Raw genomic sequence first — 19,554 nt, forward strand, 5'->3', positions numbered from 1 at the left:
TAGTCTTATTTCTTTAAATTTTTATAATTATGGACTTTAGAAGGCTTTTACACAGCCCCGTGAAGAGATATATAAACACGTAGGATAAGCCTAAGCACGTGAGGGATAGGAGGACTTTTTGATGCCCTTGACATCGTTTATCCCATTGACTGAACACGACCACATACCTCAAAACAATCCTACATTGGGATCTAAAGTAAAATTCCCATAATAGATTCCACCAATGTGTTTAAGTGTGAAACATGACCCAAAAGGATGCTGTGGTCACACAAGATTGAGGAACACTGAAGTAATAAATAGCTTTGCAGAATTTATCAGAGCCTTTACAATGCTCTGTAACACTCTCAGAGGGAACAGTTTGTAGTATTTCCCAAACATAATTGTGTAGCTGTGAGTTTTGTTTTTAATTTTTACTTGATTCATTCTGAACGATTTCTGACATATGAAAACGTTGAAAGAATGGAGCAACTGGAACTCTCACCTACTATTGGCGAAAATCAAAATGGTCCAGCCACTTTGGGAAACTTTGGAAAATTGGGCAATCTCTTATAAAGTTAAACATTTATTTATTATATGACTTAACAGAGTGTACAAAATATATAATGAACAACCACATACACAAAACACTTTGTAAAACATTAGAAACAACCAAAACATCCATCAATAGGGCATTGATTAACAGAGTCTGATGCAGTCACCTAATGGACTATTATGTAACTGTGAAAAATGAATGAGGATTATCTGTATGTACTGATATGGGACAACACTGAACATATTGACACGCCATATATTTTATTTCTTTATCGTGGTGTGCATTCACTCAACAAACATTAATTGAGTTTCTATTCTGTGCCACGCAGAGACATATCCTAGGAGATATGAATATTCATTATTTTATTCAACAAAAATGTCTTTTGTTCCTTCCCAGCCTCAACACTGGTCCAGGAGCTTAGCTAGTCGGAGAGAAGAAAGTGTGCAAAATGCAGAGCTAGAAAATCTCCAGCTAAAATTCATCTGCAAAACAGGGACAGTCATTACGAGACCTACTGTGAGCGATATCCTCAGTGCCTGGCTCTGTGCTTGGTACAGACTAGCTACCCAATCAATACTTGTAGAAGGAACAACCAAACATGTATAAGAGTACATATAATCACTGAGTTTAGTGTATGATTGACAAGCTACAGCCTGTGAGCCAATCCCAGCCCTTTGCTTGTTTTTGTAAATAAAGCTTTATTGGCACACAACCACGCCTCTTTGTTTATGTATTGCTTTCACACTACAATGGAAGAGTTGAGTAGTTGAATAGAGACCCTATTGCCTGCAAAGCGGAAAATATTTACTATCTGGTCATTGTCAGGAAAAGTTTTCCACAGGTTTAGTGGATTAGACCTGCTCTGCCCAATACAGGAGCCACAGGCCACTGTGGCTACTGAGCACTTGAAGTACAAAGAGTGTGACTGAAGAACTGGATTTCAAATTTTATTTCATTTTCATTAATTTAAATCTTAAATCCGATACTCAAATCAGTTAATGGGCAAGTTTTGAGTACACACGGAACAACATGGGTCCGTGAATTGACATTTTTTTACTGTAAATTTTCTGAACCCTTTAAGCGTAGTTCAAGGTTTTCCGATGAAACTTTAGTGTCCAAATTGAGACATGTTGTATATGTGAAATACACACTGGATATCCAAGATTAACATGAAGAAAAGTGAAACGTCATATTCACAATTTTGATACTGACCAGTTAACGGGATAATAGTTTGGATTTTTTAATCCAATCATTTAGATTAAATATATTATTAAGATGAAACAATTTTACTTTGTGCTTTTTTAATGTGGTTACTAGAAAATGTAAAGTGATACATGATATTCTTCTCAGACGGTGCTGGGTTAGAGCAGGGCCTGAGTTCAAATCCTAGCTCGGCCACTGGCCCTTGTGTGACTGTGCTTCTTCCTGCCTCAGTTTCTTTAGCTGCAAAATGGGGGATAAAGGACCTGCTTCACTGGGTCATTGGGAGAATTCGATAAATTAAAATATGTCAAATAATTAGAAGGGACCTCCACACGCTCAGGGCTGAAAATATGGCCATCTTCATGGCTGTTACTATTATTATGAATATGTGTCTCTGTAAGAAATATGTTGTGCTCATCCTGAGACGCTTGGCAGATGCCCACCCACCACTCTCTGCTGGCCTCAGCCCTTTGGCCTCAGCACAAGTCTGGTCGTAATGACAGTCCCCATTTTGCACAGGATAGAGGGTCTAATAAGGGATTATGACTCACCGTGGACACTGCATGAGTCAGCCACAGTTAAGACAACGCCCAGATCCCCTGCTTCAGATGGGGACTTGCCCCTTGTCACCATGTCACCTCTCCATTTCTTTTGGCTTCTCTCTGTACTTCCCTTTAAGGTCAGTTTTAGGAGGAAGGAAGAGGCGAGGGGTTCCAGGAGCAGCCTCTCCTTGACCAACTCCTCCCCCTGCCTCCCTCCCCACCCCATCTTCTTCTGGGACCCTCCCTGGGGATATGGCCCGGCCAGGCGGTGAGTAAAACCCTTGTGACATGGGTGTGGCAGGGGCAGGCCAGGGACTGGGGGACAGGGGGACTCTGATCGCCTCTTGGGCAGTGCCAGCTGATTAGCACCTAATCCTCAAGGCCGCCCAGCTTTCTCTCCTCTTACCTAATGCACTATGGTATGTCCAGGAAGTTCCGGGCACTTGGGGGTGGATGAAGGCAAGGTTTGAACCAAGGGCTCCAAAAACCATGAGGGAGAAGAGCCTGGTGGGGGGTGGGCTCCCTCTGCCCTTCCCAAAGAACGAGGATGAGAATTCATTCATTCATTCATTCCTCTGAGCACTCTTTACTGAGCACCTACTATATGCCAGGTATTGGGGACACAGCAGAGGACATAACACATTGTCCCCCACTCCCTGACCCGATGGAGGGGGACACAGATGTTAAATAGAATCATTTGTGCATAAGCAAGAAAGTAGCATGAAGAGACCGTGTAGAGAGAAATAAAGCAGGAAGGAGAGATGGGGGCGTGGCAGTGACTTGTAACTTTAGATCAGTTGGTCAGGTGGGAATGTGGGAAGAGTGTTGGGAGCAGAGAGAACAGCCAGTGTACGGCCCTGAGGTAGGAGGAACAGCACGGAAGTGCCTGGGGCTGGAGCGGAGTCAGCAAGGGGGGATGAGGGAGGGAGGGGACCAATGGCCTTGTTCCTGGGTAAGAAGGCTTGATGGTCAGTCCTGTGATGGCTCTGGAAGCTTCTAGAAGGGGCTGGGAAGGACATGTGCATGGACAGGGCTTAGAGGCCTGGGTGTCATGGACACTGTTCTCCAAGTCTGGTGTCTGGGGCTCACTCTTAGCTGCCCAGAAGGTGGTTCTCCACCTTCCGGAGGATGGGCAGCCCCTGGCTCAGTGCCCCATGAAGGTCTTGAGCTTCGACCAGCAAATGCGGCCCGCCCCCATCTCATCGCCCATCCCCACCCCGCCCTCCATGTCTAGCCACCATCTCATCCTGGTGATTGCTTTATGGCTGGTGGGTCCAAGGGTCGCAGTGGACCTTTCACCAGGAAAAGGAGGTCTGTGGGTGTGGTCATCTCAGCTTCCTTCCTGCTGTGGGGGAGAAGACCGAGGGGGTGGCTCCTCCAGCTCCACATAGGGGCTTCTGGGAAGGAGCCCACAGGGAGGTGGGGAGGCATCTCTGAGTCTCCAGGTACTGAATTCATCCTGGCTCCTGACACAGAGTGCCACAGACTGAGTGGCTGAAACGACAGAAATGTATTATCTCCTAGCTCTGGAGGCTGGAAGTCCAAGACGAAGGTGTAGGCATGGTTGATTCCTCATAAGGATCAAAGTGTGGGCAGTGTTGGTTCCCTCTGAGGCCTCTCTCCTTGGCTTGTAGAAGCCGTCTTCTCCCTGTTTGTGTCCCAACTTCCCCTTCTAAGGACACCAGTCATACGGATCAGGGCCACCCTATAACTTTATTTTGACTTGATCATGTCTATTAAGAGGTTATCTGCAAATACAGTCACATTCTGCAATCGTGGGGGTTAAGACTTCAACATAGGAATTTGGGGGAAATGACACAATTCGACCCACGACACCTTTTCAAAGCTGTTAGGAAACCCAAGCCTGGTGTTCTCGGCTCAGTGGTCACTTCCCCAGAAAGCCGCCCTAATCACCCCAATCAAAGTCACCCCTACCCCAATCACGCTAGCACAACACTGTTTGGGGGCTCTGTTTATTTATCTATGTTATCTATTTATACCAGGAAGCAGGGGCCTGTGTATTTCAGTCATTGATGTGTCCCCAGCCCCGAGAATGGTCCCATACCATCAAAGTGGTTGAACTATATTTGTGAAATGAACCCCATACCCAGTGTGCACCGTGGATGCCAATAGAAATAGGCCTGCTTGCGGCAGAGTTGAAATATCAGCCTCGTCTCTAATCAATCCTGTCTTGTGCAGGGTTACTCTCTGGACTGGGGGCCAACAGACCCATGTCCTACCCCCAGCTCAGCAACTAACTGGCTGTGACACCACACAGTCACGTCTCCCCTCCGGGACTGTTTTCCAATCTGTACAATGTGATAGTTGATCTAAAGGTTGAAGACAGGCCCTGACAGGCCAAACATCGGATTAATGTTTGACCCCAGGGGAAGTCTGATCAGGAATGGTGTCTGATGGAGCTGTGAGCCAAGTCGTGTACGTATGTGAAGGGGTCTACCGGCCACACGCGACTGAGGCTGCCAAGCTGATAATGAGCTAAGAAAGCTCTGTGTCTCGATTCTTCCCCCTGGGAATGTGGCTAAGCCCAGAATTTCCTTCCTTCTGGACAGAACACCTTGGAACTCACAGATCTCCAACAGAAACTGCAAGTTAGAGGATGCTTGAAAGATCACATGCCTGGTGTAGGACAGCCTTCAGCAGAATTTAATAACATTTATTTTCACGTTGTATTTCTTTTTGTAGTTACCTTCCCTTTGGGGCATCGGATACTAATCTCAATTTGCCATCATGTTATAAAGTGGCTTTCTAAAATTTATGGAAGAAAAAGGCAAAGTTGACAATAATGCTAAAAATCATACTAAACTTTTTTTCTTCAACAAATTTATCTTAAAAGGAAACATTGTAACACCAGGGTAAATAAAAACAGTATCAGGTGCCCAAAACAGAGGCAAAGGAAAGTAAACAATGTCATTAAATTCTAGGCAGCTACTGTTGCCTGGGGAAGGTTCTAGATTAGGTGACTCTTAAAAGAAGATTAGCAAATAGGTGTGAAAGACAGAGCAGCACCCAAGTGAGGCCTTTTTGATTTAATCAGAAGGCTTAAAAGATAATTGATGAGAAAGTCATTTCTCACCTTTCATTGGTTTTTTTTTTATAGGCGATTTGCATGCAAGCATTCATTCCGTGCAATGAATCCTCTTCACACTCCATTTTCTCAGACTGTCCTTCTCTAAGAAGAACAGTGCCACTGCGCCTAGGCCCAGCTCCAGGTATAAGCACCTAATCTAATCAAAACCACAGCTAGTGTTTATTGATCACTCAGGCACTGTGCTAAATACGTACATAAACTCGAGCCTTCAAAAACCCCAATGAGTGGGGGATTTGGTCATAACCATTTTACAGATGAGGAGACTGAGGCTCAGGGAAGGGAGACCTCTTGCCCAAGGTTGTGCTGATCGTAAGCGGTGATGCTGAAATTCCAGGCAGTGATGCAAGGCCAGAGCTGCCCCTGGGTGGCAGTGCTCAGGCAATGTCGGGAAGGAGGATCTGGGCCCTGCCAAGTCATGGAGCTGAGCACAGAGGGGTCATCATAGTTACAGCTCTCTGGGTTCAATCCCAGCCCCTCCTCTTGCAGCTGTGTGACCTTGGGCAAGTTACTTGGCCTCTCTGTGCTTCAGCTTCCTCCCCTCCAAAATGGGGATAATGGTAAAATTCCAGTGAGCTCCTATATGCAAGCAGTGGCATACCAAGGATGGGGTGAGGGGAGCAGCCCCCCCCAAGTGCTGTCGATGAAGGGGCGCATTGTCTTTTGAAAATTCAAAACATGATAATAAACCTTATTTTATTAGTTGCTTTTTCATTATCGCCGTGTATAGGCAACCCCGAACATGTCAGTGACAAAATACTCTCCCCCTAAGAAATCTTTTATTGGTCTAAACCAGGGGTCAACAAACTCTTTCTGTAAAGAGCTAGATAGTAAATATTTTCAGCTCTGTGGGCCAGATAGCGACGACGCAGCTTGCTGTCCCAGCGCTACAGCCACCATAGACAATTCGCGAATGAACGAGTGTGGCTGTCTGCCAGCAACGTTGAGTTATGAATGCTGAAATTCAAATCCTATATACTTTGCACATGTCATGAAATATTATTCTCCTTTTGAATTTTTCCCCAACCAGTTAAAAAACTATGCTTAGCTCCTACAAAAATAGACATTGAGCTGGATTTGGCTGGCAAGACAGGGGTCATAAACTCTTGGTTACTGTTGATGTTTAGTAACAATTGGAAGCTTTGAATTCGCACATTTTTATGATTTATCCTTTAATAAACACCATATTCTACAAGGAAGTGAATGTGGAGAGAGCTACATGTTAACCATGTGGACACACTGGCTACACACGTTCATGTTGAGAGTGAATTCTTGACCATTCTAAATCTTTCGGCGTTCTCCCTGGACACAGCTCACGTTGTCACCCCTTGTGGGGTCACACATCCTTGTGTTTAGGCAGGAGAGTCTAAATAAACAATGATCGCCCCGTGATTTTAAACGCGAAGAAATCGAGTTTGAGCAACTTCACTTCCTGTATTCTATCTGACCACTTGAAGATTCTCTCTGTATTCAAAATTTTAAACATTAGCGTGCCGAACTGCAAATTATATTATTTTTGTTTGGTTAGCTCAAATCTTAATGCAAACACGGAGTATCTTTGCTGAATTTGAGCCACATCTTTTCAACGGAAATGTCTTCTTTCTTTAAACTGTTATTATTTGATTATTTACTTGTTATTAAACTGTAATGTTCTTATTCATTCCTGTGACAGGCCAGTATGTAAAGATAAGTTTTCCTTTAAAAAATTAATTGATGGAATTAAATGGTATTCGTTCATTACTTTTTCCCTTGATTGGACTGTGAGATTTATTTTATGTATGTTACTGTCATGATTATATATATGATGTTCAATAAAAGAAAATTTTCACTCTATTTCTTTTCTGGCAACAATGTTATTTATTGCTTTACATAATTGTTACTTCAACTTTTTGTGTTATAGAAGAGTGGGTGTTAAAACAAGAGCTACTCCGTGTATTAAATGCACTACATAAACCACTACACTGAAGCACTTGATTTAATACCAGGTACCTAGTAAGTGTCAAATAAATATTAATATTTACTGTCATTGATACTCCATTGATGAGCTACGTTTGAGAGCAAAGAACAGTTTTTGCATTTCTTTAAGTGGTTAAAAATAAACAGAAAAATTATTTTGGGACACAGGAAATTTACATGAAATTCAAATTTCAGCCTCCGAAAATAAAATGTCATGGGCACATAGCCAGAGGCATTGGTGGACGTGTGGCTGTTTTGGAACTAGAAGGGCAGGGTTGACTAGCTGTGACAGAGAAAGTGTGGTTAAACTATTTACTAACTGACCCTTTAAAAACAACGTTTGCAGACACCTGCCCTAATTTGTCAACCCGTCTCTTCCACACCTCCAACTCTGGAAGCATAATAAGGGGGTTCCAGGTTCAAAGACATAGACCCCCCCACACCCCCTGCTAGCCGCTCAGCATTCACCAGGTGGGCCCCTCCCCTTCCTAGTCACGCCTGGCTTGTGGATGCGGGAGACAGAGGTCGGCTTCCTAGTCCCTGGCGCCCTCCAGTGGACACCACAAGCAACTGCCTGCTCAACCTGCTTCCCTGACGACCTCCCTCCACGGTCTCCTACAAAGCGGGAGGTTATCTTTGTGCCCCCTCCTTGCCCTGATTCTGCCCCCTGCCCCCTGCCAGGGCCTCCAGGGCTTCCCCATCCTGGGGCCACGCTCCCACTATCCACACGCTTTACACACTTGAAAGGTTCTCAATGAATTAAATCACACTCAGCTAGTGTCAAAGATGCCAACACACTTGCACAGCGTTGTTGCTCTCAAAAGCCGCTTTGTATACGAGTATATACCTACGACCTCTTAATTTGTGCTTCTTATCTGTATGTATGCCTTGTATTTGTATTGCATGTCACTCTTTGTTCCCCCAAAGTGTTTCAACCCGCATCATTTCACTGGACACCTGCAGGGACTGGCAGCTATTTCACAGTAAAGAAATAAGACAGAGAAGGTAAGTGGTATGTATGCTCAGGCTAACAGAATATTGGGGCCCAAAATGGAAAAAAAATACTCAAGTACAGTGGCTGGAGCTGGCCTGCTCTGGCTGGTGAGATTCAACGATGCACAGCTCTAAAGTCAGCAGGTGGGTAGCTTGAAATTGGCCACGACGTGGGTGTTTACACCACAGGAATTGGCAAGTGCTGTAAATTAGGGGTTTCCCTCCGTGGGAGTGCCTCTTCTTCCACATTAGCCAGCCCACCCAGCCGATTCAAGCTTCCTTGATCCAATCTGATCCTGCAGGTTCCATCTACCCCTCTGGTTTCTGCATGGTATCTTACAAGGGTTTCTCTTGTTAGAACAGCGTGGCCTATCAGCAGAGAGCTGGGATCACCCCTAGCGCTTGATTACTTCATGCGGCCTTTTGTGGCCTCAGTTTTTGTTTTTTGGGTTGTTTGTTTGTCTATAAAACGGAAACAATATATCCTGTATGGATGAAATGAGGGAAGGGAAGTGAGCAGAGCATCCAGAACACAGCAGTTCTCCTGGGAGAAGGCACCATACTGGCTGTGCCAGGGACTTATTGGAAGATAAATCACTCCTCTTCAGGGCATTCCATCATTCATTCACTCATTCATCATTCATTCATTCACTTCCGCCACCATATATGTATTGAACACCTAATGTTATAAGACTTTATCGATTCCTTCTCAGTTATTAGAATAGTGCTTAGACCTTCCTCCGTGCAAAAAAGAGCAGTGATTATTTGTAAGTCCAGTACTACCTCTCCAAGACATCAGATGTGAGAAATTAGATTCAAAATGAACTATCTCAGTTCCTACTGCAAGTGCAGCGAATTTTCCTGATACATCCATCATTCCTAGAACTCTGACCTTGTTTTCAGAGTTAACTGCTGAAGGTTGGAACATGGCTTGTATATCCTATTTCCTTTTCTATGTCTCTATGTGGGGGTCTCACAAGCATCTCAAACTCAACACGGCCAACGGAGCTCCTGCTCTTCCCCCAAACCTGCTCCTCCTCCTGCTGTTCCTGTATTACTAAATGGAAGCTCCGTCCTCCCAGGTGCTCAGGTCAAACCGTTGGACTGTCCTTGACTTTTCTCTTTCTCTCTCACCACACACCCAGCAGCACTCTGGCTCACTCCCTATGCTCCAGTCACACGGGCCTCCTCACTGTTCATCCAACACCCCCGCCGCAGTCCTGCCCCAGGGCCTTTGCACGGGCTGTTTCATCTGCCTCAAAACCCTTCCCCCAGACACCAGGGGGCACACTCCCAACTTTTTATGCCTTTGCCCAAATGTCACCTTCTCAGTGACCGTCCCTGACATCCCATTTAAAACTGTAACCTTACCTTTCCCCTATTCCCACCTTCTGTGCTCCTCCTCTTCTATGCTTTATTTTTCTCCATGGCACTTACCAACATAGGAAATATGTTTATTTTACATGTTTGTGGCCTGTTTCTCCCCACCAGACCATAGCCTCCAAGAGAGGAGGCACTGTGTCTAATTCACTTTGTGAATAGACCAATGCTTGGTGCACAATAGGGGTTCAATAACGATCTGTTGAATGAATGAATCTTGAAAGTATTTACCTTAGTTTGATACATGGGCATTTTTTTTCAATGAAATTGTAATTGACATACAATATTATATTAGCATACAACATAGTAATTCGGTATGTTTATATATTACAAAATGATCACCACGATAAGTCCAGTTACCACCTGTCACCCTAAAAAGTTATTACAATATTATTAACTAAAGTCCCTATGCTGTACATTATATCCCCGTGACTTATTTATTTTATACGTGGAAGTTTGTACCTCTTTATCCCCCTCACCTATTTCTCCTGTCCCTGCATCCCTCCCCTCTGACAACCAAGTTTGTGCTCTGTATCTCTGAGTCTGTTTCTGTTTTGCTTGTTCATTTGTTTTTTAGATTCCACATATAAGTGAAATCATATGGTATTGGTCTTTCTCTGTCTGATTTATTTCGCTTAGCATGATACCCTCTAGGTCCATCCATGTTGTCACAAATGGTAAGATTTCATTCTTTTTTATGGTTAATATTCCATTGTATAAATGTACCACATCTTTTTATCCAATTATCTATTGGTGGCCACTTAGGCTGCTTCCATATCTTGGCTATTGTAAATAGCACTGCCGTGAACATAGGGCTGCAGACATCTTTTCGAATTAGCGTTTTTGTTTTCTTTGAATAAATACCCAGAAGTGGAATTGCTAGGTCACATGGTAGTTCTATGTTTAATATTTTGAGGAACCTCCATACTGATTTCCATAGTGGCTGCACCAATTTACAATCCCGCCAATAGTGCACGAGGGTTCCCTTTTCTCCATATCCTCGCCAACACTTGTGTGTATTGCTTTATTCATGACAGGAGAGGTATATCTAATGGTGGTTTTGATTTGCATTTCTCCATGGGCATGTTTTGTACCCCAAATACCTCCCGGCATAAAGGATACCCTAGATCAGGGGTTGGCAAGAGACAGCCCATTGGCCAAATCCAGCTCACACCTGTTTTTGTACAGCCAGCAAGTTAAGAATGAATTTTACATTTTTTAACTGGTTGAAAAAAAATTAAGAATATATTCTGACATTGAATATGATATGAAATTCAAATTTCACTGTCTAAAAATACAGTTTTATTGGCACATGGCCACACGCATTTCTCTATACAGTGTCTGTGGCTGCTTTTCTGCTACAAAGGCAGAGGTGAGTAGTTACGACAGAGACCGTCTGGCCCTCAAAGCCAAAACTATTTACTATCTGGTCTTTTACAGAGAAAAGTGTGCCGAGCTCTGCTCTAATGTCAGAAGAGAAAATCACTTTGCCAAAGGGGAAACTGAGGCCCAGAGGGTCGAAATGAAGTTTTCAAAGTTCCACGTTTCCGAGGGGCTCCTCCTTTGCCAAATTATTCACACAGTATCTCCAGTGCTTCAGAGGAAATGCAGCAAACACACTGACAAAGGCCTCCATATGCTAAAGGTCACCTGGAGTACAGACCTTGAGGAAGAAATCTGCACACACCCATCTGATCTTGCCAAGCCCGGGCGATTTTTAATTGCCCCTGTAAAACGGAAAAAAAAAAAAAAGAAAGTCATGTTCTTTCTAAACCTTGAGTTTGGGACTTTGATCGGAGTGATTACAACATCGCACTGAGGCCCCATTTTGACTTCATCCCTTTGGGAGGCATTTTATTGGCACAGTCAGAAGTTGGTGGCAAAAGCCAACACTCATCCATGGAGACAAAAAGCAGATTCGTGGTTGCCAGGAGTTAGGGGTGGGGGGAATTGGGACTGACTGCTAATGGGGATGGGGCTTCTTTCTGGAGTGACGGAATGTTCTGGAACTAGACAGTGGTGATGGTTGCGCAACCCAGTGAATACACTAAAAACTACTGAATTGTGTACTTTGAAAGGGGGGATTTTACATTACGTACATTTTGTTTCAATAAAAATAAACTTAACAAGACAACACCTATCTGTTTATTGCTAAATAATGATGCTGTGAAATAAATAATGGGAAAGCAAAACAATAAATCACACCTATTACCCTCCCCTCCCCAGTCACATTCCTTTCATTTTCCACATTCTCTCCTGGTTCTTGTTCATCTGCATGGCTCCTTTTCGCACAGCTGTCAAACAGATAGCATCTTGGCCATCCATTGGTCTGGACATGGCACAAAATCATTTAAAAAAATCTCTAGGGGCGGGGAGTGGGAGAAACGGGTGAAGGGGGACAAACGCTACAAAATTCCAGTTATAAAATAAATAAGTCGTGGGGATGTCACGTACAGCATGGTGACTAGAGGTAATAATAGAGTACTGCGTACTTGAAAATTGCTAAAAGAGTGGATCTTAAAAGTTTTCATCCCAATGGGAGTGACCAGTTAGCTCAGGTGGTTAGAGCGCGGTGCTCTTAACAACAAGGTTGCCAGTTCAATCCCCACATGGACCAGTGAGCTGCACCCTCCACAACCAGATTGAAACTACTTGACTTGGAGCTGATGGGTCCTGGCAAAACACACTTAAAATAAATAAAAAAGTTTAAAAAGTTTTCCTCCCAAGAAAAAAACATTTTGTAACTATGTGAGTGATGGATATTAACTAGACTTATTGTGGTGGTCATTTCGCAATATAATACTGTGTTTCCCTGAAAATAAGACTTAGCTGGACAATCAGCTCTAATGAGTCTTTTGGAGCAAAAATTAATATAAGACACGGTATTATATTATATTATATTATAATGTTATATTATATTATATTAAAGACCCGGTCTTATAGTAAAATAGGACCCGGTCTTATATAAGACCCGATCTTATATTATAGCAAAATAAGACCGGGTCTTATATTAGGTTTTGTTCCAAAAGACACATTAGAGCTGATTGTCTGGCTAGGTCTTATATTCGGGAAAACACGGTACATAAATCAAATCATTATGCTGTACACCTGAAAATGATGTCAATTAGATCTCAATAAAAAACAAAAGCAGGTAAGAAGAAAGAAACTCTAAATGGCACCCCCATCCCACATTCTCGCACATTCTCTCCCCATCCCACACCCCTTCCTCTGTCTAGCTAAGCTCCCAGATGTATGTAGAGGCAGGAAAGGATATCCATACCCATATCTATAGCCCATAGGCTGTGTCTCTGCCTGGCAGAGAGTAGGCACTCAATAAATTTTAGTTGAATGAATGCACACCATGTTGACAAATAAATATCTCAACTCTTCAGTGTATACAGGCTGTGGTATGCTGGTCATATTTAACAACCGGCTCTCTGGGTAGTGGAATTTATACAGCTCTTTACATGAATATATCTACTACATTGTATATATTGCATGATATAATATATGCATTATGTAATCTATATATAAATTTATTATAAATGTTACTGACATGAATGCATAGCATGCAATTTACAAATAATAAGAAAATATACAATACTCTATTGTAAATTCCACATAGCCACTTGCATCTCAAAATATGGTTTTGTTGATTTTTGTCACATTCTTATATCTATAGCCAACCTATGGTTGCAAAAAACGGCACAAGTGTAGTTCTGACATGAATGTTCGTAATATTTTCCTTTACATTAGTAAGTAACATAAATGTGAAGAAATGTTGGAATTTCACTTGTTCATGGATAATGCGAATGTCTTCTTTGATGAATCAGATCATAGTTTTTGAGTACTGGAAAAAATATTCCTCATTTTTCTGTGCTATCCGTGATCTAACAACTGTAGATACGACACATTTTGAAGTTTAATCTGCATTATTAACTTTTCTGCATCACTTTTTAAGCCTAATCCAGGGGTTGGCATGCTATGGCCCTCCACTTGTTTATGAAAATAAAGTTTTATTGGCACATGGCCATGTCCATTTGGTTAGTATGGTCTAGGGCGGCTTTCTCACTACATCCTCAGTGTTGAGTAGACACAAGAGAGACTATAGGGCCCCCAGAGTCTTCACTATCTAATTTTTAACAAAAAAACGTTTTTGACCCTTAATCTAGACAACCAAAAACACAATAAATCAAGCCCTCATTTGTGGCATTTGCTAGTTTCCATGGTGTAAATACCTCCACCGTGGCCCATTTCAAGCTGCCAACCTGATGTTGTGATGTCGACACAAAGTTGAAAAGATACACAGTAAATGGTTCACCATCATATACTGTTTCTATCAAACAGATACAGTAACAAAAATAAATGAAAATTAAATTAAATTAAAAGCATACATGATGGCAAAATGTAAGATAATTAGGAAGTAATGGTTTGAGTATTTAACACTTTTTAAAAAAAACTGAGGTGAGATTCACATAACCCAAAATTAATGGTTTCAAAATGAAAAATTCACTTGCGTTTACTATTCGCAATGTTTTTTGACCATCAGTTCTATCTGGTTTCAAACATTGTCATGGCCCCAAAAGGAAACCCAGGACCCATTAAGTAAATTGTTCCCCATGCCCCATCCCCCAGTCCGTGGCACCACCATCTACTTTGTGTCGCTATGGATTTGACACTTCCAGGGACCTCCTATAAGGGGAATCATACTAATGGTACTTCGGTGTCTGGATTATTTCACTGCACATCATGTCCTCCAGGTGCATCCATGTTGTAGCAGGTGTCAGAATGTCCTTCTGTGTTAAAGCTGAAAATTATTCCATTGTCTGAATGGACCACATTGTTTATCCATCATCAGTTGACGGGCACTCAGGTTGTTTCCACCTTTGGCTGCTGTGAATATGACTGTGTAAGTATCTGTTAGAGGGCCTGCTTTCAGTTCTCTTGGGTATCTACTCAGAAGTGGAATTCCTGGTAGTTCTGTTTAACTTTGAGGAACTGCTATACTGTCCTTGGTTTTGTTTTTGTTTTACTCGTTTATTTTGAAATAGTTTTAGGCTCATATAAAAGTTATAAAAAACAATACAGAGAGTTCCCCTCTACCCTTCACGTAGCTTTTCTCAAAGATAACATTCTATAATACATCGCCACAGAAAAATACCCAAACTGGGGAATTCACATTGCTACAATAGACATTATTCTGATTTCACCAGCTTTTGCATGTATTCTTTTAGTATGTGTATGGCTCTATGAAAATGTGTCCCACGTTGAGATTCATGTCACCACCACCACCACCAGCATACTGAATATTTCCATCACCACACACACACACACACACGTTCCTCATAGTCATCACCTTCCCCAAATCCTGACCCCTAGCAATCCCTGCTCTGTTCACCATCACTATAATTTTCTCATTAAAAGAATGACATGCCAATGGAACCACGTCCCATGTAAGTCTTTGAGATGGCCTTCTTTCAGTCAGCATGATGACTGTATCCATAGCTTGTTCCTTTCTACTACTGAGTACGTGCTTCCCCGAAAATAAGACCTACCCAGAAAATAAGCCCTAGCAGGATTTTCCAGGAGGACATCCCCTGAACATAAGCCCTAATGCGTCTTTTGGAGCAAAACTTAATATAAGACCCAGTCTTATTTTCGGGGAAACAAGGTAGTATTCCACTGCATGGAATTAATCCACAATATATCAATTCACCCACTGAAGGACATTTGGGTTGTTTCCAATTTGGGGTCTATTACAAATAAAGCTTTTATGAACATTCATGTTCAGGTTTTTGGATGAACCTAAGTGTTCCTTTCTCTTGGGTAAACACCCAGGAGTGGGATTGCTCAGTCATATAGTAAGTGTGTGTTTCATTTTCTGAGAAACGGCCAAACCATTTTCTAGAGGGTCTGTACCACTTTTGTACCGTCACCAGCAACATATGAGAGTCTGGCTGTTCAGCATCCTCACTAGCACTTGATATTGTAAGCTTTCTTTATTATAGCATTTTTTAATTTGCACTTCCCCAGTCACTAATGATGCTGAGCCATTTTCATTTTATACCAATGGTGTGAGAGAGTCTTCTATCACTTTATGTTCCTAAGATTTTTTTATGTTGTTGTCATTTGTGAGTTTCTGCTGCTTAATACGCCTTTGTGGGACTATACCAATATATTTTTCCATTCTTCCATCAATGGACATTTGCATTGTTTCCAGATTTTGCCATCGAGAACATTAGTGTGTGTGTCTCCTGCTCATACAAGAGCAAGAGTTTCTTAGATTATACACCTAGAAGTAGAATTCCCGGGTCGTAGGGTATTCAAGATAGTGTTAAATTGCTTCCCAAAGGGGTCAGATCAGTCGTGCTTTCAGTTAATCCACAGCAAAGGTGAGAGAGATAAAGCTCAGGGTGCATTTCAAGATAGAAGCATGTACACATGTGATATTAACACTAGATTGTTCCTAAATAAGGTAAATGTCATCTTGGACTGCATCTATCAACAAAACTATTAGAAATTTATTAGCTTTGGGGAGCGATTCAGGAGACACCAGAGTCTCTGGGACCAGGGAACACATGTACTAAGAAAGATGTAATTGGAAGGAATGATAAGTTGAGAGATATGTAACAGGGAGAGGTTGCAGAGCAAAATGCACTCGCTAATAAAGATAGAGAAGGGGTTAGAGAGCATGCGTCTGTACTATAACCTCAATAATAAAACCTCATGTTCTATAACAAGCACTGAGAATCAGGTGACTAGTAGGAAACACATCTCCCCAAGGATAGGAATACCCATTTCATTCATTCAAGTAGTATATACAGTGGTTCCTCGGTTTTCAATCGTAATCCATTCTGGAAGTCCGTTTGAGTTCTGAAACATTTGAAAACCTAGGCACGGTTTCCCCATAGAAAGTAATGCAAAATGGATTAATCCGTTCCGGACCTTTAAAATCAAATCCTAAAACTGCAAATTTAGCATGAATTTTACTATCTAATGATACCATAAATCCATAAAATTTATGGTGTTCTTAAACCGAAATGTTTGTCAATGGAGACGTTCGAAAACCGAGGTCCTACTGTATGAGGTGTGATAAAAAAATACAGTATTTTTTTGACCATTTATTTGAATGGTCAAATAAAAAATTTAGTACAGAAAAAGACCCATTGCCATTAATCTGCCTCAAAATACTTCCCCTTGCTTCAAATATACTTATCCCATCATTCTTGCCATTTTCTGAAGCATTTCTGGAAGTCCTCTTTAATGAGTGTCTTTAGTTGTGCTGTCGTGGCTGCCTCGATGCCCTGAATCGATTCAATACATTTACTTTTCATGGTCATTTTGACTTTGGAGAAGAGCCAGAAGTCACACGGTGCAAAAGCTGGTGAATAAGGTGGATGAGGACACACTGTAATGTTTTTATTTGACAGAAATTGCCATACCAGAAGCGATGTGTGACATGGAGTGCTGTCATGAAGAAGGATGAAACCGTTTGCCCATTTCATGTTAATGCGTTATCGGTGATCCATGACTTACAGCATACTTTAAAACACACCTTCTCTCAACCGTAGCTCACACCCGAATGACTGTACCAAACAAGTTGAAACTTGTCACACTGTTACTAAGGTCCGGCTCCACTTCCTGTATTGAAGATCCCTGCCTTTCCACTGGATGGCACTTGGCAGCAGCGTTCACTATATTTTTTGATCACACCACGTATAGGTGAAGCTTCAACTGTATCCAAGGATAGGGAGAGAAAGAGACAAATCCAACATCTTCCTGCCCTCAAAACATTCATAACGAGTAGGGAAGGCATAATGAAAGAACAGAGATGTGAATCAGAATGCAGCACGAGCCATCAACCAGAAATACATAGGGTGCACTGGGAATGGCGAAAAGTAGGGAACTAGCAGGACGCGGGAGAATCAGACTTTATAGAAAAGGTAGCATGTGAGCTGACACCCCCCCAAATAAGAACTGAGGAAAACTGAAAATTCTGATTATTAGAAAAGCTTCGATCTCTTTACCTCTTCAAGATAAACTAACTTACTGTTCTCTCGGAAGGGCCACCCCCATCTACGCACCATGCAATATCACATAGCAAGGAAAAAGAACAAATTACTATTAGATTCAACCACATGGGCAAATCTCAAAAATACTGTTCAGAGCAAAAGAAGTGGGGACACAAACGAGCTCATACCATATAATTCCATTTCTGTGAGGCTCTAGAATATGCAAAACAAATCTGTGGGGATTGAAATCAGAATCTAGGGTGCCTCTAGGTAGTGATGTGCAGCCACTTGTCCTGGCTCCTACCAGCCTATTGTTAACATTCTTTCCAACTTCATGGTAGCTGAAAATCAGCCATGGTGTAAATATTTACACCACAAAAGTGGGCAAATGCTTCAAATTACAACTCTCTCTGTCTCCCCCCAATTTCAAAAGCCCACTGTTAAACATTTACCAGCACGCCATGAATAGCGCACTGAGGAACCTCTGGATGGTCACATGGCTGCACACAATTGTGAAAGCTCAAGGAACTGAGCTTTTAAATGCACTCAAGAACTGTGTGTTTATTATATGTAAGTTATAGTTCAATAAAAAAACGACTATATGTATAGATAGCCTAAAATAAAATAACATGACGGAGAGATCGCTTTGCAAAACAAAAGGAAGATGCAAATGCCCAGGAATGGGAAAGGTCATGGTATTACCTGAAGCCAGCTGAACATTCTCCTGAATTCTCGGTGAGTGTGAGCAGTGAGAGGCAGCATTCAAAAGGCCCAGATTGTAGAAGTTGAGGAACTGGCATGTCTGGGGGGCAGTTTTAATCAGAGATGGGCTATAATTACATCTTTGCATTTTTAAGCATTGTCACATTTTGCAACTATGTATATGTATATTGTGTATCTATTTTTTAAACATTGTATCTCTGGTGCCCAGCAGAGTATCAAGCACATAAAGGGCATTTCAAATTAACTGTTAAAAGAATGACAGTGGCAGCTGGACAGGAGGTGGGCTGGACTGAGTCAGGGAGACAAAGGGACCTGGGCTGAACCCTGAAAAGAGCGTTGACTGAGCCTTTCCCTCTGTTTCTTCCCACATGGTTCTCAAAGGCAAACCCCACCATGAAATGTACATGGCTGTTGGGAGATGTGACAAAACGAAAAGCAATGTGGTGAATTTTTCATTTTTCATTCCCATTTAAATGACAGTCATTTATTTTGCACCACGTACTTCCATTCTTTTTTTAATTGGTGTTAAAATGAACTTACTCACAAAAGGTGCAGCCACTATGGAAAACAGTATGGTGGTTCTTCAAAAAATGAAACATAGAATTACCATAGGATCCAGCAATTCTATTCTGGGTAGCTCCCTAAAGGAATTGAGAGCAAGGACGTGGACAGATATTTGTACAGCCATGTGCACAGCAGCATTCTTCACAATAGCCAAAAGGTGGAAACACCCAAATGTCTACCAACGGATGAATGGATCGGCAGAAAGTGGTCCATCCATAAAATGCCTTAAAAGGAAGGAAATTCTGACACCTGCTACAACATGGATGAACTACAAAGACATTATGCTGAGTGAAATAAGCCGGACACAAAAGAGCAAATAACGTATGATTCTAGTTATATGAGGTCCCTAGGGGAGTCAAATTCATAGAGACAAAAGTAGATGGTGGGTGTCAGGGGCTGGGGGAGAAGAGTGGGAGGTTAATGCTTAGTTGGCACAGAGTTTCAGTTTGGGAAGATGGAAAACTTCTGGAAATGGATGGTGGTGATGGTTGCACAACAATGTGAATGTACTCAACGCCACCAAACCGTACACTTAAAAATGGT

This window comes from Rhinolophus ferrumequinum, chromosome 18 (genome assembly GCF_004115265.2).
Source record: "Rhinolophus ferrumequinum isolate MPI-CBG mRhiFer1 chromosome 18, mRhiFer1_v1.p, whole genome shotgun sequence".
NCBI classification, from domain to species: domain Eukaryota; kingdom Metazoa; phylum Chordata; class Mammalia; order Chiroptera; family Rhinolophidae; genus Rhinolophus; species Rhinolophus ferrumequinum.